This window comes from Equus caballus, chromosome 17 (genome assembly GCF_041296265.1).
Source record: "Equus caballus isolate H_3958 breed thoroughbred chromosome 17, TB-T2T, whole genome shotgun sequence".
NCBI classification, from domain to species: Eukaryota; Metazoa; Chordata; class Mammalia; order Perissodactyla; family Equidae; genus Equus; species Equus caballus.
The window spans coordinates 26,277,123-26,302,343 of record NC_091700.1 but is presented as its reverse complement, the minus strand read 5'-3'; the positions used below and the strand labels follow the sequence as shown (position 1 = coordinate 26,302,343).

General features: G+C 44.0%; 1 protein-coding gene across 12 annotated transcripts in view; it reads right to left on the bottom strand.

Annotated features, from left to right (window-relative positions):
- Positions 1 to 25,221, bottom strand: part of MTUS2 (microtubule associated scaffold protein 2) — a 559,486-nt gene that overhangs the window by 86,407 nt on the left and 447,858 nt on the right. The window lies entirely within an intron of this gene.

Here is a 25,221-nt window from a genome sequence, read left to right as displayed (position 1 = left end):
CCCACTGTGGTGGGAGGAGGGGGAGAGTGGGGCAGGAGGCAGGGTCATGGGCACTTCCACCACCTCTGGGTTTGTTGGGTCTGCAGGTGCCACTGCTGTGGGTAGGAAGCTAGAGTTGTGAACACCGCTACAGCTGGAGGTGGGGGGACGAGGGTCATGGGTTCCACTGTTGCTAGTACTGGGCTCTCCATGAGTTTGGGTGCTGCTGCTCTCGGGTTTTCTGGGAGTACTGGCACCACTGCTGCTGAGGGTGCTGGGTTTGCAAGTGTCACCACCACTGCTGGGTGGGCTGGGGTCAGGGGCATCACCACCAGCACCAGGAGGGAATGGGTAACTGGGCTGTGGGCACCACCACAGTTTCAGGAGTCTCTGGTCTTGGGCCCTGCCATGGTTCCTGAAACCTCAGGTCCCAGGCATTGCTGCTGCTGCCAGGGGCACCAAGGTCTTAAATGCAGAGACCCTCCCCTGCTGCTGTGAGGGCCAGCATCAGATGCATTGCCCCCAAGGAAGGGGGTTGGCTTGTGGGCACCACCAGGGTTCCTGGAGCCTCCAGTCTGGAGTGCTGGAGTGGTTCCAGAGCTTCAGGTCACAGGCACACCCACCACTGCTGAAGGTCGAGGCGGGGGCTGAGTCTGGAGTCTGCTGCAGTTCCTGGAGCCTCTTGTCTCATGTGCTGGCGTGATTCCTAGAACCTCAGGTGACGGGCTTCACTGCTGCTGCCAGGGGTACTGGGGTCTTGGATGCAGTCCCTGCTGCTGGGAGGGCTGGGCTGGAGGTGCTGCTGCTGGGGCAGGGGGATGTGGTTCCTGGAGCCTTCAGTCATGGGAGCTGCAGCAGTTCCTGGCGCCTCCAGGAGCACAGGCTACCTTAGTCCCTGGAGCCTACAGTCTTGGGAGCTGCTGCTGCTGCTTCCCTGATTCCACTGCCTCCACTAGGTCCAGGCCACTCACTTTTAGATGCATAGATGTATGGACCTCTCAGGTGTCCTGGTGTGCTATGCGGAAAATCCTTTATTGGTTTATGAATATCCTACTGGTTGTAACTTAGAGGGGAGAGACAAAGAGAGCAACTCATTCTGCCATGATGCTTTGATGTCAACCCTATAAAAATATTCTTGGAAGCTGCAGTGATTAGCCTTCAAGATGGCCCCCAATAATTCCCACCTTCTGGTATTAACACCATTGTATGGTCCTGTCCCACACCGTATTAGTGTTGGTCTGTCATCAGTAGTATATGGCAGAAGTGATGTTATGTCACTTCCAAATTAGGCTATAAAAGACTGTGGCCTCCATCTTTGGCATTCAGTTTTCAACCTCTCTGACCTGTTGCTGTGGGGAGAAGCAAGTTGCCATGTCGTGAGCAGCCTTAGGGAAAGGCCCGCGTGGTGAGGACTGAAGATTGCAGCCAGCGAGGACCTGAGGTCTGCCAACCCATGAGTGAGCTGAGGGGAGGATTCTCAGCCCCAGTGGAACCTTGAGAAGGCTGCGGTTTCAGACAACAGCTTGACAGGAATCTCGCGAGAGAGGCTGAGCCAGAACCACCGGATTCCACCAGCTACGTCTCTCCTGGACACCTGACCCTCAGAATCTGTGTGAGGTGAGAAGTGTCTATCACCTTAAGCTGCTATGTTTTGTGGCAAATTTGTTATGCAACAATAGATAAGTAATGCAGAGCAGTTTTATTCTTGGGAGGGATGGTCATAAGATCATGGAGAAGTACATAGAGGGCTTCGCCTTTATCTGAAATGTTTTATTTTTGAAATAAACTATCTAAAGCAAATACAGCAAGAGGTTAAGGTTTATTAGACTTAGATGACTAGCAGATGGCTGTCATTATATAATTCTTCACACTTTCCTGCATGTTTGGAGTATTTCACACGTGGCAGAACAGCGCTTGCCAGCGTTGCACCTCACTGGGAGCTAAGTCATTCTCCACCACCGTGGCCAACCTGCAGGGGGTGACGATTCTGCTGTCCCCTACGAACCCTGCCAAGTCTTTTCTGAAGTGTTTATAAGTCGCTCACACTCTGTAGGACTAAAATATAGAACTTCAGAAGTTCACTTTTTTGGGTGGACTGTGCTATGTAATTTGGGTTTCTGTTATGATAAATGAGAAACAGTATTGGACTTGACATTTTTATTTTAAAAATTGTGATGCTTACAAACTTTCTAAAAGCCCTCATATTTGGCTAATAAAGAAGTCAAGAACAGGCTGTCAATATGATTTAAAGCCGAAAAAATTAGTATAGGTTCTGGTAAAATTATATAATTAAGAAGCAAATCAAAATGCTTAGGCCATAGCTACTTAACATGATTATAAGTGCTGATTATTCAAATGAAATTAATTAGTCACAAATTCCCCAAGAACATTAAATCACTCCCCAGTGGAGGAAAAATAGGCAATTTTATTCTCTCACTGAATATATGCTGGAATATTTTCTTTTCCTGGGAATATGGAAAGCAACTGAAGATTTATTGGTCAGTGGTCTAAAGAAAGATCAGGAACCCTTTAGTTCCACAATCAATATAGAAATGGCGAACAATAAGAGAAGCTTCTTGAGGCTTAATAAGTATACCTGAAATCCAAAAAAAGAGAACTTGTCATTACTAAGCTTGCCTCCCATGACCTCTCCTTTGAGTTAAGGAAGAATTTCAGGAGAGTGGGCTTTCAGGAAGGCAGAAGGAAACCTCGCTTTCCTCTTCATTAGACGTTTAGCTTAAAATGCCATTTGGAGTTATCTTCTTTTTGGTGATTGACCAGCTGTTTTGCCTTGCCTATTATGTTTTGTCATGAGGACAAGCCTTAAGGGGAGAAAGGATAAGGCACATCTTTTCTCTTGCCAACCTTTATCCATTCCTCATTCTGTTCATAATCTAGGTTTAAACTCTAGACGTGGTTCGGGAAGGCTGACGTGGCACGGGGCTGACTCAGGTGTCAGCACAGGTTTGAATCTACCAGTTAGGGTCCTCAGTGTGGGGAAAACAAGCCATGGAAGCCTGCTGTGGCTCTAAGGGCAGTGTTAAAATGGTATCTCTGTAGAGAGAAATGATGCAAGGGAGCCAGGCAGGGGACAAATAATGGCCTTGAATCTCAAATAAAGGAGCCAGCTCTTTATTTGTTGAACCTGTGACCCTGGAGAGCTGCTGGAAGATTTTTAATAGGGAAGAGACATGGTCAGACCGGTATTTTAGGTATCTCCCTCTGTGAAGCAATCAAGACTTGAGACAGTTGATATACTAGAGTACGGATGGAATGTCCTTGAAAGATAAAGATAGATGTAAGGATACATATTTATGAGAAAAAAATTGGAGAGGAATAAGCCAGGAGGGTGTTTTAGCCTGACTTCTCCAGAGAAAAAGAATCAATGGGATATATGATATACATATTCTAATATATATTACATATATATTCTATATCCTGTTTATATGCATATACACTGTCACATACATTATATAATACATATGTATAATGTATATATGTATATACATACATATACACTGTTACATATATGTGTGTATGTGTGTATGCGTATACATATCTGTATAGATAGACAGACAGACAGGAAGAGAGAAGGAGAGAGATTTATTATGAGGAATTAGCTAACGCAATTACGGAGGCTGAGAAGTCCCAGGATCAGCTGTCTGCAAGCTGGAGAGCCAAGAGAGCTGACGGTGTAGTTCCAACCTGAGTCTGAAGGCCTGAGAACCAGGAGGGCCAATGGTGTAGTTCTAGCCTGAAAGTTGATTTGCTTGAAACCCAGGAAGAGCCTATGTTTCAGATCGAGTCTGAAGGCAGGAAGAAACCAATGTCCCAGCTTGAAAGTAGTCAGGCAGAAGGAATTCTCTCTTACTCTGCCTTTTTGTTCTATTCAGGCCTTCAACTGATTGGATGAGGCCCACCTACCTTGGAGAGAACAAGCTGCTTTATTCAGTCTACCATGCAAGTGTTAATCTCATCCAGAAACATCCTCAAACATATACCAGAATAATGTCTGAGCAAATAGCTGGGCACTCCACGGCCCAGTCAAGTTGATACATAAAATCAATCATCACAGAGGGCTACCTGTCTCCTAGTTTAGGTGATTGTGGTACCAAAATGAAAGAGAATAAACAAGGTTATGAGAAGGCATGGCAGGAAACCAGTGAGCACTGTTTGGGTTCTGCTAAATCAATGTTCCTGGTAACTGGGTGAAGACAACAAGCAGGAAGCTGGATGAACAAATTGGGATGCTCAGAGATAGCATTTGGAGAGCCTTTAGCATATAACTAATCAGGACAGGACTACCTAGGGATGGGTTGAGGAAGAAGAACCAGTTTAAAAAGAGAGAGAGAAAAGAAACGGTCAGAAATGGAAGGAAAATCAGAAGAATGCAATATTAGAAGCTAAGGAAGTAGAACTTTCAGAATTAAGGGGTGACCAAAATGATCAAAAAGAGACTCAAGAAGATAGAGATTAGAAAACATCCTTCAGCACTGGCAATTAGGACATCGCTGGAGATGGCCTCAGTGAAAGCAGGACCCACAGGGAAGCTGGAGAAGAAGCTGTTACAACGGGCAAAAGAGCAGAAAGGCGAGATGATGGAGAGGGGCCTGTGGAGAGACGGGACCTGTATTTCAGGAAGATGACAATGTTTATAGGGTGAGGAGGAGTCAGGAAGGAAGGAGAAACTAAAGAAATAACTGTGAGAGGGTGAGAAACGGAGCAGGCCCTGAAAGGATGGCCAGGGATTCTGATCAAGAGCATGAGCATGTCCATATGGGGCCAAGAGGGGGGAAGAACATATTTCATTTGAATTGGAGGAAGGGGCTACTCATCCTCTGAGACTGGGAGAAACAAGTGAGAATTAATGGAGAAGCACAGAGTTTTGTAGGGGAGCAGGGGTGTGAGAAATTGAGGGAGATCATGCTCAACAGTCTCACTCTTCATGATGAAGTAGAAGGCAAGGTTTTCTGCTAAAAGGGAGAGGTAGGTTTTTCACTCAAGATGGTAGGCTGAGGACATGCATCTAAAGGCTTCCTTCCCTCCCAAAGTTCAGGTTGAAGTTTATAAGTATTTACTGGAAAGGATCACAGAAAAGCGAACAAACAGTATCACAGACGACCTTCATAGAGAACTGGAAGACACAGCGATGAAGCAGCTCTGGGTGGCTCGATAAGCTGAATTACTCAAGAGGTTGCCCGAGTGGTCTTACCATCCCTCGGTAATAGGTGTTCCTTGCTCCCTACTCTTGCAACTCTGCCATATGCGTGATTCAGCTTTTCCTACATTTTCTATTTGTTTTTCTGCAGCACTACTCCCTATTTTTTCTCTCTCAGGTTTTATGCTGACTCATGAATTGTACTGCCTCTTGGCTTTTGCTTACCACTTTCTCTTTTCCAGCTCTGACTCTACAACCATCTGCTGACTCTATTACTATATCTCAAGAGCAAAGTCCCTAAGAGAGAGGCTCTGATCAGTTCCACCAGGTACTCCCCAGGACAGAATAGGCCTTTGGGTAGAGCTCTTGCCTCAGTTGATGGTCATATTTGTTGGGGCCAGGGCGATCGTGTTTGGGTACCAAGCATACTGACATAATCAAAAATCAAAGGTGACTCTCTTATAGAGGTAGTTGTAGGCAGAAAGTTGAAAAGAGTAACAAATCCATGCATAGATTTCATATTCAGAAATGTGCAGAATCAACACAAAAAAAGTATGGTTATTTGCACACTCACACACACACATACATATAACTTAAGTTCTGAATAAATGAGGCAATACCATTTCTTGTTCCTGATTAAATGACCCTATATTGTAAGACGTTAATTCCCTTCAAATTAATCTATAAATCCAGTGCAATTAAAATTTAAATCCCAGTGAGCTTTTCCCCCCTAAATTTGACATGATGTTTTAACAATTCAACTGGGAGAGAAAATTTATGAGAATAGCCATGAAAAATTTTCAAAAATGATAATGGTGAGGAGAAAATGCTTGATATATATACATACACACAACTCTATTATAAAACTACAGTAATTAAAACAGTGTGGTTCTGGTATAGACATAGATTAAGTGACCAATGCAACAACTAGAGAGCCAGAAACAGAACCATGTATGTTTTGAAATTCAATAGTATAATAAAGGTGGCATTTCAAATCTATAGGAAATGATGGAGTGGTGTTGAGACAACAGGCTGCTCATGTGGCAAAAGAAAAAGGGGAACCCTCTACCCCAAACCATGTACCAAAATAAATTTCATATGGATTTAAAATCTAAGCATTACAATTAAAACTATCAAGGTATTGGAGGCAAGTATACAAGAATATCCTTATAATCTTGGGGAAGGAGAGATGAAATCAAACCAATAAGAGATAAAGGAAATAGTTTTAGATTTGACTACATAAAAAGCAAAATCTTATATGTGTTAAAAGACAGCGTAACCAACTAAAAAGAAACCTATCAACTGAAGAAAATATCTGCAACTCATATGATAGACAAAATGCTAACATCTCTAATATAGAGTATATTACAACTCAATATGCAAAAGACCAACAACCGATGGGAAAAAAGATGAGCAGAGGATGTAGACATGCCCTATGTCTTCTGAAGAAGAGCAAAGAGCATAACGTTGGAAATTTTTAAAAAGTATATCTGTGTCCAACTGCCAAAGTACCATGTGTGCCCCTGGACTGCTAAACATTTTATTTCCTGGGGAGAGGGTTTGCTTAACGCCCTGAATAAATAACCAATGATGAAATTTTAGCCTTAACCCTGGCTACTGCTGACAAAGGGCCATCCTATGACCTTCTATTCAGTCCACGGAAGAAAAAAGGACAGACTTCAGATTCCAGGATAGATTATTGTCTGCTCTGATTAGATATTAGGTCTTTTCAACTTAGTGGACAAATGTCTCAGTAATTACATCACACGATCTTCTCTTTATCATTTCATCATGTCTGTGCTGCTTAGAGATGTTCTTAAAGTCTCAACTGATTCTTATGTTCTTCAAAGGCAAAGTCTACATCTTGGTTGTTCTTCTGTGCCTCCCACTGTTTTACTAAAGTCCTTCATTCATACTTCATAAGTGCTGACTGCTTATATACACATCCATTTTCAGACACAACATTCCTTTTTCTATCTCAAACCTTCTTTCTGAGATAATTTTTCTCAATTTCGTCATTTGAGAGTTTCTTTAATGAGAGTCTATAGATGGGTAAATCTTTCAATCTTTGCCTAAAAATGTCTTTATTTTCCCCACATTTTTGAAAGATAGTTTCACTGGGAATACTATAACAGTCTGACAGTTATTTTTTCCCAGCACTGTCTTATTCCACTGTCCTCTGCTCTTCAGTGTTGTTGCTAAGGAGTTAGTTCTCCGTCTGTGTGTTGCCCCTTTTGCAGATATTCTTTTTTTCTATGATTGCTATAAAAATCTTCTGCTTGTTTCTGTGCTCTGCAGTTACACCACACAGTATCTTTTAAGTCTGAGCAATCATGTCATTTATTAATTCTGAAAAATTCTTAGTCATTATTGATTTTCATAACTCCTCTCCCAATTTTCTCTATTCTTTCCTTCTGGAAGTCTCATTACGTATGTTGGCCTATTTCATTCTGTCCTCCATGTCTGTTAACCTCTTTGATATTTTCCATGTCTGCATCTTTCTGGGCTACATTCTGTGTCAACTCTTCAAATCTTCAGCTCATGAATTACCTCTTCTATAGTTGAGCTCTCCTCCTAAGTTTCAAATTTCCGTTATTATATTTTCGAGTTTGAGAATTTCTACTTGATTCTTCAATAATTTTTGATAGTCTTTGAACCATATTTTGGATTCCTTCTCTTTTAAAACCACACGTTACACATACTTTGTTGAACACTGCTTATGATCATTTTAATATCGAAAGTCTTTTGTATGTAGCTCTGTTGTTTGTTGTTTCTGCTGACTCTAACACAAGACTTTTTTGGGTGTGTTTTGTGATTTAAAAAAAAAATGTGTGCTCCTCTTTTTGGAACTCTAGCTGTGGGAATTCTCTGAGGCCTGATTTAAGAATGCATTCCTCTTGGGAGATTTTGCTTTTATTCCGTCAGACCCAAGGTCATTTCAAATTTAAGTTCTTGGCTTGCAGTTTTTCAGATTAGGCAAATAGTATAATGAGAGACATGTGGGCTGGCCAGTGGTCACAAATTATCAGGGGAAACTTTTAAATTCTTCTTTGCACTAGCATGATCTTTAAATTTCATTTTAAAGTTATAAAACATATCAAACACACAGAGAAGTAGGCAAGTAATAGAACAAATATGTGTATATATAATACCAAGATCAACAGATGGCTTTTGTTCTGTTTGTTTCACAATTGTTTTCCTTTCTCATTTCTAATTGTTTCACAATTCTCTTTCATTCTTGGAAAAATGTGTCAATTTGTATTAACAAAATACAACAATTATGTTCAAGAGATTGAAAACATGAGAGAATATAATGATTTTACTCTGATACATATTAACCAAAGGTACTTTAATTTATTCAGAGGATTAGGGCTTTGAGTTAGGACTTGAAGGAAATGGTAAGCATTTGGAATAGTTGTTGAGAGTAACTGGAAGAGATGACAAAACAAATAAAGGGTTGATAAGCAACAGCTCTGAGCTCAACTGAGGGTGGAGGCACAGACCAGCAATGGCTCACAACTGTGAAAGTCCATGATGCAATGTCCACACATGACTGGAGTTCTGCCTGATGGATCTGGCAGAAAAACAAAGAGCTATGGAATCCACAGGTAGAGTAGTCTAAAGAAGTGTTTTTCAGATTCAATGTGCACACAAATCATCTGGGTATCTTGTTAAAGAGCAGATTCTGATTCAGTGGGTTTGGGATGGGGCTCGAGACTATACATTTCCATAAGTTCCCAGGCATTGCCAATGCTGCTGTTAGTAGCCAAGCAGTCCTGGCTATGGAGGGACTGAAGACAAGAAGGGTCCTGACACAGTGGAAGAAACCAGAGGGCCCAAGGAACTGGAGGGAGATCTCTACGCGTCTACGCGCTGAAGAAGAGCTACAGCAGGACTAAGAAATGAGAGTTGGGCGAAGAAAGGAGACTGGTGAGAGAAAGGTATGACAGTTTAGCGTTTGTGTTGTAGAGCAGTTCTGGGTTAAGATAGGATCCAGGACATAACTCATGGAGTGGGTAGTTGAAATGGAGTTGTAAAGATATCTGGAGTTAAGAAGGTCCAGGAATTGGAGACTCAGTTAAGTTGTTGGTTGGGTTGTCAATATAGTGCAACCTACAGTGATTACAGGAGGAATTGGGGTAGAGAAGAGGGGGAGCCTGATTACAGGTCTTTAATAAGAAGGGCTGGGTGGGGTAGTCATAGCCTCAAAACAGGATGAACTTTGAGCTTTGGACGGAAGCACAATGAATAGTTGGTATGTGAACAGTTAGGAATGTCAGTTAAGGAGAGGAAGTGGAGAGAACATCTTTGAACAAGGTTGATAAGTAGGAGAGTTTGTTTAAAATAGAATGAAATCATTAGTGGAAAGAGTTGACGGTTAACACGAGGGAATGAGTCTGTAGTAGACACACTGGTACTTTGCTCAGATCCCTTAACTTGCCGGCATGCCCATACCCAGCTGCTGCGAGAGTTGATGCCTGTGACATTCTCCAGAGAAGAAGCGTCATTGGCTGGGAGGGGTCACCCCACTCAGAGCTGTGTGGGAGGTAACACTCTCCATCCCCAGAAGTGGCCAGTGACTGCCTGATACGAGAATACTAAAGCTCTTTACCTCTGGACACAACTCTGTGGGGTGATTTATATTTAGAGGCTCTTTGTGGATCAGGCCATGACTGGACTTCACTGAGACCACATCCTTGCTCAGCTGCTTCCCTTTTCTTGCCCTGTTTCCCTAATGGGTTTTTCCCAAAGAACATTCCCTCAATAAATGACATACACCTGAACCTCCATCTCAGCTCTGCTTCTGGGAAGCCTGAGAGAAGGCAGGTGGTCCCAGAAGTAGTCCTGGGAAGCAGACTCCAAGGATGGATTCTGGAGCCAAATCATCCATCAGCCACTGGAAATGATGGGGTAAGTAGCGATGGTCCCTGGCATGCTATAGCATGTGTGGCGAACTGGGATAGCGTACATGTAGAAAGGGATAGCGGCTTGTGCATCATCACTGGCATTTGTGAAGTATGAAGGGAAACAGGAATTTGAAGGACTATGGAATTGGGTGGCCACTGCTGAGCAGCACTGGTGCTCTGCAGAGAAATGACAGATCAGGGCAATCGAACATCAATCAGTCAAAGCAAAGTATGAATACCAGAGGGTCTCCTTGGCAGCATATAAAGAAGCCCTCATCTCCATCAACCAGGCTCAGGATCCAATCTAAGAGTAGCAGTCATGTCCTTTCAGAGAAGGAACAGTCCCAGTTCTGGCAAGTCTCCTACACCATATCAAGTCCCTGAGAGAGGAGGACTGGGACCTTGAGACTCAGGACGAGGCTATCTGGGTATCCAGGTATAGACACTAACTATGCTCATAGTTCCCTAAACCCTATGGCCTGCAGAAGTGATTATCACCTCTTCGTTAGTGAATAGCACAACCCCAACCCCCTCTCAAATGAAGCAGGTGGCTTACACGACCACATGCGTCCTCCACAGGATTTGTCCCCACCAACCCTGTTAGCAACCAGACCAATAACTAGGGTCAAATCTCAGCATTATCCAGCAGAAAGAGCTGGGCCTGCTAAGGGAGGAGAGAGATTAAAAGCCAAAGGACCTGCAGGAACTGGCTAACCTTCCTGGCAGGAATGGGAGGATATGCCTGGGAGTGGATCCCAAAGGTGCTGGATCAAGGGGAGGAGCAGAATATAAAGCTGGATGAGGGTGAAGTTGCTGACGTGGGGCACTTTACCTAACACAGGATTTGGGGTACGGTTAGGATATGCTACTGGCTCATAGAAGAATGGAAAAAGCGGTGGCCCACAATAAAAGAAGTAGGGATGCCAAAATTGCCGTGGGAGACTATAGAGGAAGAGAAAAGGGTCGGTCAGTGGACATGCTAGAACAGACCTTTTACAGAAAATTGGGAGACCCACCTGGCTGACTGTATTCCTCAGGAGGGCCTGAGGACACAGCTTTTACTAAGGTGATGAGGGTTACACCAGCGTCACTGAGCTCAGCTGAGGCTCTCCTCTGTAAGCCCTGGCTGATAGCAGGAGATGCTGTTATAAAACAAGACTGTCCAGTAACAATGGGAATAAGAGGATCCCAGAATGCCTAAGGCCATGTGGCAGCACTTAACCATCAGCCAGATTGGGGAGACAGTATGATGGACTGATCTGCAGGGATCTGTGGAAGAAAACATGGTGTTCCTAGAGGCAATATATATGGGCATCCAACAGGGGTATTGCTTAATGTACATAACCAAAACAAATCAGGAATGGATGAGCCAAAGATTGAGGTGAACCATTCCAAAAGAAAGTCAAGATGCCTTGTCCAGTTTCCAGACCTGACTCAGTTCTCAGACACAAAACCCATTTACCAAAGGAGAAGCTTGGTCCCCAAGACCCTGAAATACTATGACAAACGTATGCAATAGTGATTCCCCCACTCCTTTACCAAAGGAACCTACAGCTTTGACTTAGCTAACTATATATTTTGAACACCCAGACCTTCAGAGGGATGTTGGATACAGGGCCATAGTAGACACTGATACCCAGTGTCCTGGTACTAAGCACTGTCATGCACCCCCTATTAGAGGAGGAGCATATGAGTCAGGTAATAAATGGAGTCCTGGCCCAAGTTCAAATCAAAGTGGGTTCACAAGAGTCCATGGACCTCAGTGATTATTCCTTTAATCCCTAAATGTATGATCAGAAGGGACACACTTAGCAATTGACAGAACCCTCATATTGGTTCCTTCACCTGTGGAGTAAGAGCTATTGTAATAAGGAAGTCAAAGCAGCAGTCCATGACACTGTGCCCCTCACCCCAGGTAAGACAGTAAATTACAAACACCCCTGCATCCTAAAAGGAATGGCAGAGATTAGTGCCACTGTCAAAGACTTAAAGGATGTAAGGCTGGTGGTTCTTATCATATCCCCATTGAATTCGTCAATCTGGCCCCTGAAAAAAAACCAGATGGATCACAGTGAAAGACACTGCTCCACCGAAACCTAACCAAACAGTAGGTTCAATGCGGCAATATTTACTGGAGCAGGTGAACACAGACTCCAGTGTGTGGCTATTAAACTGACAAAAGCATTCTCCATACTAATTAAAACGGAGAACCAAAAACAGTTAAGCACACATGGGATGGACAACATTACACACCGAAGCCCTGCCCCAGGGCCACAATAATTCTTTTGCTCCCTGGCACAATAAAGTGTGAAAGAACTTAGGCCATCTGAACGCGTGAGGAACATCACGCCTTGATGAAATCATTGCAATCCAGCCGCATGAGCAAAAAATGGAAAGAACATTGAAGGTCTTGGTAAGGTACAGGTACTTCAGAAGGTAAGTGATAAACTCTTCAAAGATACAGGGGCCCAACACATCAATAAAGTTTTCAGGGGCCCAGTGGTCTGCGGCAAGGCAGAAGATTTCCTCCAAAGTAAAGGGCAAATTATTGTACCTTGTGCTTCCCAACACAAGGAAAGAAATATAACCCTTGGTAGGCTGCTTTGCATTTTGGAGGCAGCATATTCCCCACCTGGGAATACTGCTATGGCCTGTTTATCAGGTGATGTGGCAAGAGTTGTGCAGTTGGCCTCGGCTGTGGTCCCAGCAGCCCTGCCATTTGCCCATCCGGCTTCCCTTACTCTCCTATGGTTTTCTTGGAGCACAACTCCCCAGTAATTCACGTGCTCTGAGCTCCCTGTCTCAGACTCTGCTTCCAGGGAACTCAACCTAAGACGAGTTCATAAAAGGGACGTGGTAGTCACAGGCGAGGGAGGGCGGCTGGCTTTTATTTGATGGCCGTGGATTATAGGGATGAAAACAAACCACAGTTAAATATGATTGGCCTCAACGTCCTAACTGGACACAGGTCTTAGACAGAGGCTGCCCCATGGCCTGGGTGAGGGCTGACCCACAGCGAGCTGAACAAGGACACAAACCTTGTTCTACCCCCGAGTCACTGGCTTATCATCTCCCCAGAAGTGTTTGATGTGGGGAAACTGCAGACATGGAGTATATATATTTGGAGAAAATGTTTCTGACCGGAGGTGCTGCAAGCCCTTCAAACTAGACCACATACCAAGAACATGGCTGACTTGGATTCCATGTAGGCACAATGCCAGCTACACAATAAATCCTTCCTGAATTTGATTTCATTAAAAAAGTAGATCTGTTTCAAGCACTGTGATAGCCACAATCTTAATTCCTAATATTACATTTTAAAATTATGTTACAAATTATATGACACTTTGGGTTTTTATTTTTGGAGGAAGATTAGCCCTGAGCTAACATCTGCCGCTAATCCTCCTCTTCTTTTTGCTGAGGGAGACTGGCCCTGAGCTAACATCTGTGCCCATCTTCCTCTATTTTATATGTGGGACGCCTGCCACAACATGGCTTGATGAGCAGTGCTATGTCCGCTCCTGGGATCTGAACCGGCAAACCCCAGGCTGCTAAAGTGGAGCACGTGAACTTAACTGCTGTGCCACCAGGCTGGCCCCTATATGACACTTTGTAATAATTTTTTTCATGCTATTAATTCATTCAACAAATATTACTGAATGCCTACAATATACCAGGCACTATTCTAGGCCAAGCTAATAGTGGCTCTAGGATTTTTTCAATACAGCATTTATCCATACAGAGTTAAATGCGAGAGAGTTCAAACATATACACCGGGTGTTATCACATATCAGTTGCATGACCCCTATGTTCGTATTTTTGAGAGTCTTAGAGGTGGCACTCTTTCCTTCTTTGGATTACAGGCTTTTAGATGATGCAAACCAGGTGACTATTCTTTTAAAAAGTCTTCTCACCATGTCTGGCAGTGCTCTGCCCCCAGTAGGTGACTGAGTGACATCTTAACCACAGGTCCCCGCCCCCCCCGCCCGCCAACAATACAAGTTTGTTAGTCCACAAACAACTGGGGTTAGTTTCAGGAGCTTGTAAAACTGTCTCAGAGCAGGAGTCCTGGCTGGGTGTTATTTATTTTATTTCAAACCTGACAGCATGAGAAACAGACAGGGAGTTTTTTCTCCTCATCTCAGTGTACTGCTGATAAATGTTGCAGGGCACCAATTTTAAAAAGATCCAAAAGACATCATATTTTGAAAGCATGACATGACAAGATTCCCCTACATAATAAATATATTAATGGATTCGGAGAAAAAGCGTTCTGTTCTTGTCTTCTTAAAACAGTCATTTAAGCCACACAAGTAGCGTGCCAGAAGGGTTTGTTGAGTTGCAGTACAGCATAGCCTAGCGGGCTGATGATAAATATGGATTTCAGGCATCTTGGTTAATAGTCCTAGCCTTGCCATGAATAAATGCTCTGGATTTTCTTAATAAAGCAAAACCCAGTGGTGACACTATATGTACGATTAGACTAGGGAGACCCCACCTTCTCAATTAGCACCTCCCCCAGTACTTCTCATCTCAGTTAACAGCACCACAATTCACTCACCGTCCAGACCAAGAATCAAAGAGCATCTCTGACTCCTCTCTTTCTCTACACTGCCTCATTGCAATCTCATCTAAACTCTGCTTGCTTCACTTCAAAATATACCCCAAGCTTTCAACACCCCCTCCACCATCAACCTGGTGCAAACCAACACACCTCTCCCTTGGGTTATGTCCGCAGTCTCCGAGCTGACCTCCCACATCCACTCATTCCCCAGAGAGCAGCACGGGTGGTCTTTTAAACACGTCAATCAGGTCAGGCACTATCCGTGTTAAAACCCTCCAATGGCACTTACCACAGTAAATAAGCCATTCGACGGATGATCCGGGTCCTGCCTAACTCTTGGGCTTTATTTCCTTCTATTTTCCTTCTTCCTAGCATTCTAGCCACACCTTCTTGCTGTTTCTCAAACACATCAAACCCATTACTGTCTCAGGACCCGTGCATTTCGTGTTCCCTCTGGGTGGAAAATTCTTCCCTCCACATTTTCACAAGCCTGGCTCCTTCACATCATTCAAATCATCTCTTCAGGCGAGCCTTCCTTGATTACCCCAAAGTAGCCCCCCTCACCCCCAGATACTCCCCATGCCATTACCCTGGCTTTACTGCCTTCATAGCATTTATAATCATATGAAATTATGTCATATAAAATTACATTATATTATACATATGTTTATGTCTTCCTGACTAGAATACAAGGTCTTGAGGACAGGAACTCTACCATGGATCTCCAGAGCCTAGAATAATGCCTGGTATATGCTAGGCATTCAGTAATATTTGTTGAATGAATTACAGGAAAAGAATTATTATGCAGTGTCATACAATTTGTAACATACATTTAAAAATGTAATGTAGGAATTAAGATTGCAACTATCACAGTACTTGATGCAGATCTACTTTTTTAATGAAATTAAGTTCAGGAAGGATTTATTGATCAGCTACATGTGCTCACCACGGTACTGACCTCGTGGACAAAAATCAGTGGTAACACATCCTTGCGTCCCATCTTCAGTGTCATCCAAGAACTATGGTCTTCACCCCAGGCAGCTCCTGGGTCTTGGTTACAGGACAAGGGAGGGAAGAACTCCACATCTCATTGAGATGCTGAGCAGAGCTGACAGGAAGAATGGCTGGCCCACTGGCCTTGATTAGGAAGTTATGGGGTGGGTGAGTGTTTTGGGAGTGGAAGCCAACATAAAAGTTTTCAAAGGTGATAGTTCCACTTGGTATCCAGGAGACTGGGCAATAAGATTTGTTTGAGGTCACTCCAGGGATTACTGTCAGAAAAGCAAAAATAAAGAGCTGTGGCCTTTGGACTCCATGCTATTCTCCAGTGTTGTGGGCAACCTTAGGAAGCAGTAGAAACTGCAACACATCAAAATAATAATAATGTTTTTGGTTGAGGTTTTGGTTGACTCCCAGCTGGTTACTCTGCCTTCTTCACTGCTGTGCTTACAGCTGGCCCTGGAAAGCAGAGGTGGGCGCAGCTATGCCTTCATTCATGCCTCCTTGAGGATCCTGGGACTCTGTCGTACAAACGGATTTCTCTAGTTCAGCTCATGAAAAGAAATAGATTTCTTTTCTTCTTTTGATTAAAACCATTCTGGAATCCCAAGTATCAGATACCATTGCACAGATGATACACTTCAAACTATTTTTAAGAGTACAGTTCAGTGGCATTAAGTACAGTCACATTGTGGTACAATCTTCATCTTCCCAAACAGAAGCTCTGCATCTATTAAACAGTATCTCCCCATCCTGTCTGCCCCTGGCAACCACCATTCTACTTCTGTCTCTATGAATCTGACTACTCTTGGGACTTTATATATGCACTCTGATCCGTTTTATCAGTTGCTGAGCTAGGAACACTGTAAAACATCAGTGCCTCAAAATTCATATAAATTTACACCAAAAAGGGTAAATTTCACTGTATGTAAAAGATTCCTCAATATACCTGACTTAAAAAAATTAGTGCTAATTTCTCCAGGGCCAGGGGAGTCCAGAGAGGACCTGGGAGGAGCTGAGGACTGTCGTCTCAGTGCATGTCCCCGTGGTGTTGGGATTCAGCTCTGTTTTTCCAGCACTCTGCACAGATCTCAAAGACCAAGAACGCAAACGATGCAACATGAATGGACCTGGAGGGCATCAGGCTGAGTGAAATAAGCCAGGTACTAAAGGACAAACACTGTGTGATCCCACTTGAATGAGGTACCTAGAGTAGTCAAATTCAAAGGGACAGAAAGTCGAATGTTTGCCAGGGGCTGGGGCGTTAGTGTTTAATGGGGACAGAGTTTCAGTTGGGGAAGAAGAAAAAGTTCCAGAGATGGATGGTGATGAAGGTCGCACAACAAGATGAATGTGCTTAATGCGACTGAATTGTACACCTAAAAAAATGGTTAAAATGGTAAATTTTGTTTTATATTTATACTATTAATTTATTTATTGTATTATTTATTTATTATATTTATTTTTTACCACAATAAAAAATTGAAAAAATAACTTAAAAAAAAAGAAAAAAAGACCAAGAATGTGAAGAAGATTCCCTAAACCTCCCAAGGGCACTCCCAGCCTGAGAGATTCTCCCTGAAGCCGCCTGGACTGAGGAATTGGACCTACCTAACCCAAAACTCCTCTGCGCACCATGCGTTGCCCCTGACTGCGGCAGAACTGCTGTCCACAGCCACCACAGCAAAGGGCTCGGGAGGGCGCTGGCACCTCGATTGTGAACATCCCTACTGAGCCTGAAGCCAACTGTAAATATAAACAGCTCATCAGGAAGTTCTCAAAAATAACGTGGCGGGACCTTTTGCAGTGGCTCTGTTCCTAGCCAACACCCCAAACATCTTTTCAGGCTCCATGCAAATGCATCTTACAAATCCCTGTTTGTCCATCACATCAGCTGATTTGACTCATAAGCTACCTTTGATCCCCTTAGACACCTCTGACCTCACAAATAATTTGAGCCTCATGATTCCTTACTCTTCCTTCCTTCCAGTCATTTCTCTTTATTTAAAAAAAAAAAGTCAAAACCACCTTTGCTTTCTCCTTTCTGTCAGTAAAAGGAAACTAAGATTAAAACAACCCAGATCAGCTTGAAGGGTAACAAAGGCATCAAGTGTGTGACAGTGTCTCTGAGACGTTATAAAGCTTAATTTACAGACCATCACTGCGATGAGAAAAGGAAGGGGTGGATGGACACAGGTGGCCCACTGCAATGGCAGCTCCATTAGGAAATACTGCCAGGGGCAAGACAACGCCGTGGGCAAGGTACATACAGTGAGATATAAAATATGAGTCTGTCTTTTTCAGTTCAAATGGATGTAAAAGTTCAGAATGTGCCTATCAAAAATCATATACCAATGGAGACAAACTCAAATTCTACTCAGAGGCAATAATCCAAGAGAAGTCCTTCATACACCATGTGTTGTAAGACATTTCCTTAATTTTTAGCCCAATTTGCAAGGTCTGCAAAGGTGGCTTAATTATTTTTCAGTTTTAAAATAAAATGATTCCCAATAGGAAAGTCAAAATTGACTCTGATGATTATAAACAACGAACTCAGCCTTTAACTGTTTTGATAACTAGGAAGTCAAATAAAATAAGAATTGAATCCAAGCTCTGTGTGTGTAGACAGAGGCCAGACTTTGGATCCTAGAGAACAAATTTTAGTCTCAGTAATCTTTCTGCCTGGGCAAACTACAAAGGAAGGCAACTAGATGCTATTTTCCTGGACTCTAATGTTTAGAGAGCTCAATATGCTGCATTTTACCAAATGGCACTTCATTTTACCCACAAAATTAATCAAGTAAATGATAAAATATAATGAGAAGAGAGCAAGGCCGACCTTCCTGATCCCATCTTAATTTTTCCACTGGTGATATTAGCAATTTCTCTGTAGCCTGTCATGGGGCTGAACTGAATGTCAATTAAGGGAAATACAGGGGGTTGAGAACAGGCCTGGAATGAGTTATAACCTCCCCATGTGGTCATCTGCCCACCACTGGTTAATTTCACATAGGCTGCTGGAGTTGGGGGACAATCCATCTTTGGCTTTGGGGTAGGGGCCACGCTAGGTCCTCAGAGTCACACGGCTGCAATTTCACAGGGCAGCATGACAAAGTTCTGTGCTCCAGTAAAAGTGTATGTTTAAGGTGAGGCAGTGACACCATCACACATATGTGCTGTATTTCCAGGTATGACAGGTTAACAGAGTTTCCAGTTTTTATATTAATACCTATAAACATCACTAACAGGATTTTAAAACACTGATTGCCATTGATAGGACCTCAGTTGCTTAGATTGTGGAACGTACCGTATCAGTGTCAGTGAATGGCATCATTGTCCACTCAGCTAAGCAATCTTTAGCCAAGCTCTCCCTAAACACCCTTCATAAGCCCCCCTGTAGCCAATGCTTCACCCAGTCCTTCTGACTTTTACCACCCAAGCATCTCCTAACTTCACCTGCTCCTCCCCGACTCCTCTGTGGTCCATGATGCCAGCAGCTCCCATGTATCTAACAGCCCCCTCACTGGTCTCCTTGAATTCACTCTGACCCCTCTCCATCCTCTGGTCATTCTGTGCAAGAGTATACCTCATGGGCACACAAAACTGTTTGTTATTCACTTCCCCCAAAGCTTAACTTGCTTCCTCCTGTTCTAAGGATTAAACAATACTCATTAACCTGCTCTGTCTGTGATGGCCCCGCCATGCTCCTCTCTCAAGGGCCTCGTGGCCTCTTCTCTGTCCCTCATGGTTGGGGTCCTACCAGGTTTCTCCCACCATGGAGGCTTTGTGCTGACACTCCCACTGCTTGGGATGCTCATCCTTTTCCCTCCTCATCTAATGAAAGGATCCTTCCATTCTCAGCTCAAGCCTTTCTTTCTTAGAAGTAATTACTGCCCACGCCTCCTATGAGAGGTCAGCTCTGCATTTATGTGTCCTCACCGCACAGTGTACCTCTCCACTCGCCTGCCCAGTGCAGTTCTGATTTCACACCTATCTGTAAACTCGATGAGTTTACATATTAACTGTGACCCCCTCCCCGCCCCCAACTCCAACCCCAGTGCCTGCCATCCTGCCTAGCACATAGCAGGCACTCAGTAGATACTTGTGGAATGAATGAATGAAAATTCCAGTATTCCAGGGCTTTAAACCTTTAAACCCTTAGAGTGGCAAATCTACCAAGACACAAGTGGCAAGACTTCTTAGCAAAAGGAGTCGTCCCTGAGTCCCTTCCCTTGGTGTGTGGAGGGAATAGCCCTATGAGTCTGCTCTCAAGATAGCTCTGACCTTTGCTAACCAAGTAGGAAGGAGCTGCTGTGCTTTTTCCATTTCTAAAACCTCCTCTTAGAATGCAGACTTATTTGGATTATTCTCTTTCAGGGGAGTAATTGGGCAGCTGGATTCCAGTTGCTCAAGCATAATGTCCATATGTATGTACATTAATATAGGGAAAAATAAACTCCTCATTACAATTTGCTGATAATTATAAAATGGCAACGACTCTCTTTGACCAAACTTTATTCAGGCTCCTTTGAGCCCTCTTTATGACTAGACCCTGTCCTTGGGCCCTGTCTTTGGCCTGCCAAGCATTCTTCGGCCAGCAAGAATCCTGCTTAGTCAGTTTATCCCTCAGCCTTGATATCTGATCACCCTCGACATCTGATCGAATTCCTCATCCCCACCCTTGACGCCTGATCACCCTGGCCCGCCTGCAGCAGGAATCCTGTCAAGTTGGTTTAGCAAGAACCGCCCCACCTCCGTGTCCTTGATGTTTCCTGTTAGTAACTGTCCATCCACTGACCCCCTCACTCTGCTCTTGGCTACAAACCCTCAGCTATCTTTCCTGTACTTGGAGTTGAGTCCACTCTCTTTCCCTTACTTGCAAATCTTCACACCTATCATGACAGTCCTGAATAAAGTATTCCTGACTGTTTTAACAAGTGTCAGAACAAGTTTTTCTTTAACAAAAGGAAAGATTTTACCTGGGGAGGGTCCTACACCTTGAGGTGTTCTTTCATTTGTTCGTTCTATCCATTCATTTATTCAAAGCATTGTAAGTAGGTAATTCCTCTATCCTTCCCATGGTTAGTGAGGCTCCAAGACGCTGAGGGCCCCTGTGTGGCGATAGGCTGCTTTATAAAATGTGCTGTATGTTCTGAAATGGGGTTCCCTCTTTGAGACAGAGACAGAGAGAGTATACCCTTCCCAGACTGGGAGAGTGCTAGGACAGGTTTGACCAGAGAGCTAAAATAATCATGTCTTTCTCCAAGCTGGTGGGAGTCTCTCTCCTCTGGTAAACGAGAAAATGTCTCACTTTGGCTCATGTCTGGATGAATGGTGTTCTGGGTATTGGTGATTCTATCACTGATTGATCCGGCACAGAGCAACTCTGTCCTGCAGTTCATGTATCCCAAAGCTGGGTAGAAAGACAAGCAGCCGCCAAAGAAGGGAGGGCCCCAGCAATAGCAGGGAATAGGCAACCTGCATTAAAGCCCTCAGTGAAGGAATACTGGGGCCCATGGTCCAGTGTGGGTGTGAAAGGGCAGGGGGCTAAAGGAATTCTCTATTCCTCTTTACTGAAGGGTAGAAGAAGACAAGTAAAAAAGGCCTGTAGCAGGAAGCAATTGGAACCTTCTGGGTTGTCCCTGCCATCTCTACTTCCTACTGCCTCTTCCCAGGCATCTGAGCAACAAGGCCAGGGCGACTCAGTGAGCAGTGGCTGTGGTGAGCCCAGCATCCAGGGCTGCTCCAAGCATTGTTCCTCAGAGAACAGGGACAGGCTGAAAGAGTTACTCTAGGGGCCACAGGGACAATGAAACTAGAAATGATCTTCTGGTTGGACCATAAAAGAAGATGTGTTTGGGGCCAGCCCCGTGGTGTAGTGGTTGAGTTTGGTGTGCTCTGCTTCAGCAGCCTGGGTTCTGGGGTTCGGATCCCAGGCTTGGGCCTGACCACTTATCAGCCATGCTGTGGCAGCAACCCACATACTAAATAGAGGAAGACTGGCATAGATGTTAGTGCAGGGTGAAACTTCCTCAGTGAAAAAAAAAATCTTAAAAAAAAAAAAAGAACATGTGTTGGGCTGTATTTTGGTAGAATTGCCTTGTATCTCCTGCAAATGTGGACACACTTTCAGCCTGCCTTATGAAGCTCCTGAGACTCTACCTTGTAGTGACAAAGTATAGCCTAGAAGCCAGGGTTGGTCTTGTTCCCTTTTGGATCCTGGAGCCTCAGCAGTGTGTCTGGTACACCATGGACCCCGAAGAAAAATGTAATAGATAGATGAACCTAACTAGGATTGGGATTAAAATTTGGTCCCAACACTAGAGTTACAAACTGATACGGAGGTCCACCCGCTCGTATTTTTAAAACTAGAGCTAGACGTTTTCAGGCCACCAGCAATATTTGAGCAGGAGTTAGGGTCTATTTTCAGCTGGAAATGACTATGTAAAGTTAAGTGGCTTAAATTAAGATAGGGCTAGGAACATTGCTGGCTGGGGTCCAAAGCTGGGGCCTGCTATGTTTGAGTGATTTTCAAGCTGAACAGACGAGGCTGTGTCTCGTGGAAGCACTGGCTATCTGTAATACACGTCCCTGAGGTGATGTCAGCAGCTGTAGCTGGACAAGTCTCTTGTACCCAAGCTGTTGTCAGGACCGAAGATAAGAGAAACAAACCACACAGAACACGATCCTTGGCAATCACAAGTAGCAGAGGCCTTTATTTCAATCCCGTGGCTCTCAAGTGCCCCAGACTTGTTAATGGACATAGGAATTCAGAATGGAGTTTGGACTGAGGCATTTTCATTGGCTGCTTGGGTTCCCTCTCCACGTGCTGAAACAGTATCCAGATGTCAACCCACATGCAAAGTTCTGCAACTGCAACTATTTTCTTCTGGACAGAACATACCACGTTGGAGCCTGGGTTACAAAAAGCTGGCATTTTTATTGAGTGGGGGCATAAATCATGATAATACCATAAAGTTCAGATAATATCAGGAGTCTGATGAACATAGGATTTCCACTGGGCTTGGATAAATAAATGGAACCCATCATTACTTTGTTTCTTTATGAAAAACCTCTTCTGGTGGAAGAGAAGATTATTCTTTTGGCTGCAGTATTTCCCCTTGCTGTCTACCTCTCACAAAATACATTCATGCAAACAGAATGTTTTACAAACACACAGATTTCTTTTCTCTTTTCGTTGGGGATTTTGCTGTGGTGCACTGAAAAAGTATTCATTAGCTTAAAAGTATTTTTCAAAATGCAACCCCACTCCAGGTTTAATTATATACAATATAGGTCAACTTATTTTAAATGGGCCCCAAAGTGGCTGTCCCTGAACTATTTTTTATGTTTTGCATGAGTAAGTTTCTCTATTACTGAGAAAAAGTCGATGGTGAGAAGTTAAAGACAAATGCTTTCTCTATCCAAGCAGCCTGTGGGTGATTTTCCAGGACAGCAACAAGCAGGTGCAACCAGAAGACGCTGATTCTCTGGGCGCTGCATCTCCTTTGCCAGCAGATTCAGAAGGAGAACCCCTCCTTCAGGACAGCCCCGCCCGAGGCCGCCCTTTCACATGCTCCCGTGGGCATACCTTCTGATGGGCTCTAAGATGACACGGGCTGGTTCTGACCCCTGAAAAAGGTGGGGGAAGGCAGCAGGCCTGATGTGGCAGGAATGCAAAGCTGAAAGCCCCAGGGTGAGAAATCTTCCCTATATGGACACACTTTATGTTCAAATCAGAAGACATTTTTCCATGTTAACTAAAATTTGAGAAGAGTGATTTATTCAATTTTCTCTTTGAAACACATTTCTGCCTTGGCTCTGCAGAGCTGTCCATTCCCTCCCACTGCAGGGCCTCCGGGTCACATTACAGGGTCACCCCAGCTGCCCCCAATAGCTGAGACTATGAAGCAGTGGAAACAAACATCATTGCCTTTAGGCCTTCACATCTATTTAAAATATAATTTTTATCATTTTTACAAAGATGACTATTAGGCAGTACACTACCTAAAGCTTGCTTGAGAAAAAAAATACATATATACACGTATACATTCAATTTTCAAGGCTTTCGAACTTGTGTTTGCCACTTGCGATGAGCGATCTGTCCTTTAACAAGACCAGAAGCCAATGAAATCGAAAGCCAACAATGCAAAGAATGCACGTCTCATCTTCAAATACGGCTCTGTGTTACGTGGCTGGACTCTGTGACCCACTGTCTTCTGATGTAGACACTGCAGTCTACAGGCAGTCCACAGCCTCACTGCCTCCCAATGCCATGCTGTATTTCTTCTTTATTCTCCCTTCTCTTGCTCATGTTTCTGTATTGCTGTGTCTCTCCCACCTGTCCCCCCTGCCTGCCAGGTGTCTCCCACGTGAGCCTCACTTTCCCCAGGAAGCCTCTCCACTCATTTCCAGCATACCCCTATCTTTGATAATTAATCGCACACTGACTTAGATTTTCTCATTGTGTCATGTGTTCACTAATCTCACAAATGAGGTCAACTCCGTAAGTGGAAGCACTGTGTCTTATAAGAAAGAAGAATCCCTTTGTATCCAGACTATGAAGGCCCACAGCAGGTGTTCTGTAGCTTCCTCTTAAAGTAAATGTAAGACAAAATATACTAGCTAACGGTTTTAAGAGTGTCAGTTCTATTTAGCCTACTTGACATCTTCACTTGATATCTCAAATGCACCTCAAACTCTACATGTCTGAGAGCCCAATTCACGAAACTTCTCAGAGCCCATTGTCCCGTCATTTCTCTCTCAGTGAGTGGTACCCCCATTTATCTGGTTCCCCAGCTAGAGACCTAGACCTTATCCTTGGCAGCTACCTTTTCTTAACCCCTTATTCCAACACATCACCACTCCCTACCCAACCCACCTCCTAAACATCTCTCCAACTGCATAGATTTCTCTTCGTCTCCATGTCCACCACTCTGGCCCAAGCCACCACCATCCGCTCCCATGTGGACCACTGCCATAGCCTCCTATTTGGTCTCCCTGCCTATCTGTTCTTAAAATGTGAGGCTGCTCAGGTCACCCTCCACTCACAGTCTTCCTTTTGCTCTGAGATAAGGACCAGGATCCCCAGCACTGCTTAGGAGGCTCTGCAGGGTCTGGCCTGTCAACCACCTCCCCAACCTACTCAGGGGCCTACTGGCCTCTCCCGGGCTCATTCAACTCTGCAGACATGCATGTCCCCTCCCCTCCACAGTGACTTTTACATGCAGCCTCCCCCTTGCAAATCCACTGGCAACACTGTTCCCTGACCTCTTTCTTCAATCTCAGAGACACATCCTGGATCTCCCAGACTCTATTTATTTTTGTGGTGACTTGATCAGTCCCTCTACCAGACCCAAGCTCCATGAGGGCACAGACCATGTCTGCTTTGCTCTCTATTGCATCTTCAGTCCTGAGCACAGTTTCTGGGCCAGAGCAGGCTCTCGACCATTATTTTCTGAACAGTCATCATCCTGAAGTGGTAGAGTATTCAAGCCACTTTCACGTACACCGTCTCAGTTCACCCTCATAATAGTGTCATTTTACAGATAAGGAAATAGAAACACAGAGATTCTGAGAATCTTCCAGATCACAGTCCTGATAAGGATCAGAAT